The 2,298-nt window shown below is 34.5% G+C and overlaps 1 long non-coding RNA gene across 1 annotated transcript; it reads left to right on the forward strand.

Moving 5' to 3' along the window:
* The first annotated feature begins 167 nt into the window (after nucleotides 1-167).
* Nucleotides 168-2,223, forward strand: LOC110444241. The gene is made up of 3 exons (XR_002462221.1): nucleotides 168-253; nucleotides 1,309-1,394; nucleotides 2,161-2,223. It is a non-coding gene; the product is annotated as an uncharacterized LOC110444241 (long non-coding RNA).
* The last annotated feature ends 75 nt before the right edge of the window (nucleotides 2,224-2,298 follow it).

Genomic DNA, 2,298 nt, shown 5'->3' on the forward strand with positions numbered 1-2,298 from the left:
AAAAGTACCTGCGCAAATTACATAGGTGCGCAAATTACATGGGTTGTTACGGTAATAGTAAATTAAACCTGATGAATGGTTAATGCTTAAATTGTTCACTTTGTTCATAAATTTCATGTGAAATGTTAACTATAAAACTTGTTTATGATTTTGTAATTGTAGAATGAACAATCCAAGCAAAATAGCACCTCCAGAATCTGTGATCCCAGTGTAAACCCAGCCAATTCCATGTCTACATCAACTCACTCAACAGGTATACAGAACCATTGTACTCTATTCACTGAAATTAGTGATCAAAGTGCTTGTGAGTTATGATACAAAAGGTTGTGCTATTCAACCATTTTATCACTACAGAACATTATAAGCATTCCTGTCGAGGTGGAGATTTGGAAATCAATTGTTTCATCCAAAGGATGTCCAGCCATGATCATCAGACATATATCTCTGCTTTAAACTTATCTAACTATAAGTCATTGACCAGACCTGGTCAGATCTCGGAGGGTGTCTATATAATGTTCAATTCTTCCCAAAAAGAGGTGCTAATTAAGGCGAATATGGTTTACAATTGTATGCCATTATTATTGACCTTTACTAAGGTTGATAAGTCAATAAGAGATATTTTTCTGTCTGTATGTAACACTTGGTGCCATATCATATTAATATATGCATAAATCTTTCACTGTGCTTCACGGAAAAAACTGTAGAATTACTCTAAAAAAATACATTTTGATATTCATGTTTTTATTTATTTAAAAAAAACTTGAACTGTTTTTACTGTGTATCTTCCATGTACATGGTTTTATAGGTTTGAATAGGAGCGTGCTTATTTTGTTTAGCTTAATAAGCATGCAAGTAAATATGAATACAACCCAGATCCGATGCATTCCTCCTGCTTTTACTACATCTTGGCTCCCGAGGACAACACTATTGACAACCCAGGTTCGGGTATTCTCTTTGCCAAGCGTACACCCAGTACTAATAGAACACAGGTTGGTCACGAGCACCACTGTATCAGGAGAGAGAAAAATGCTCGGCCAGACTGGGATTCAAACCCAGGACCTCACAGCTCGAGACCTATGCTCTAACCAACGGAGCTACCGGGTCACCAGTGATTGTTCAGGTCCAGTTCAGCTTCTCTACTTCGAACCAAGACAACGGATACATTAGTCACATCTACTTATTCATTATCATTACGAAGAAATTCTTCATATTGAACGGAGTTTTTGAGAACAAATTGTCCGTATGAAATAAATGTGAAATTAATGTTTGTTGTCCATTTGTTTAAAATTGCCTTGTTTCTTTGCACAGATTCTTCAGAAATTACTTTTCCAAAATTAAAAAGTCCTGGCTCAAAATCTGTTGAATCTTCCAGCACTTCTGAAAGTGGTGAATGGGTAAGTATTGTCCCCTGATATAGTGTGTAGAGAGCTGAAGGACATCAAATACTCGGGCTGCAGCAATTTATAGTGCCATTACATTATTGCGATATTTTGATTCTTTTTGGAGGTCATGATACACGTTATATTTTTTCTGGATTTTGTCGTTTCTGAATTTAGTCTACTCATATCCGTTCCCACATGGCAAGTGACCGCTCCAGCTCTGTATGCACATCGAAAGACGTGAATTATGTGAACTTTAAAGTCATGTCTATTTTTGACCAGTCTATATATATTCCCTGTTGTGATATTACCATTAAAAATTTGCAACATATATTTTCTCTTTTCTGCTACTGTTACTATATGTATCGTGATAAATATCGTATCCCAAATATCGTATCGTGATAAATATCGTATCGTGATATGTACCATATCATCATGTTATGTATCGTTGCAGCCCTATCAAATACTGATTTATAATATAAAGTATAAAAATTAACTTTGGTTTCTACAACAAAACAAAAAATGTATGGATTGGTATATATATGGTACCTGCTAGGTTAATGTAGTTTCAAGTCATTGTAAAACCTTGGTGATTTGAACGTGTATGTCAGTACCAGACACTGGGAAGGATAGATAACCAAATAAAAGTACAAAAATGATCAATTATACATGGAAGCTTAAGTAAAAAATACATCTCTACACAAATAAAGAATATGATCTTCACATAAGCTATAATATATGGTGTTTTAATAATATCTTATTTACAATATTGGACCTTTAGCAACATTTTGAGGAGGATGCTGCTGATGATAAACTTGAAGATTTAGATGATGATTTCTCAAGGTAATTGGTTCCGTTTTCTCATAACAATTGATCACTTTATTTCAAATTCCATGCATCTGCAATATGACTGTTTCAA

The sequence above is a fragment of the Mizuhopecten yessoensis genome, unplaced genomic scaffold, assembly GCF_002113885.1.
Source record: "Mizuhopecten yessoensis strain PY_sf001 unplaced genomic scaffold, ASM211388v2 hete_36071194, whole genome shotgun sequence".
NCBI classification, from domain to species: domain Eukaryota; kingdom Metazoa; phylum Mollusca; class Bivalvia; order Pectinida; family Pectinidae; genus Mizuhopecten; species Mizuhopecten yessoensis.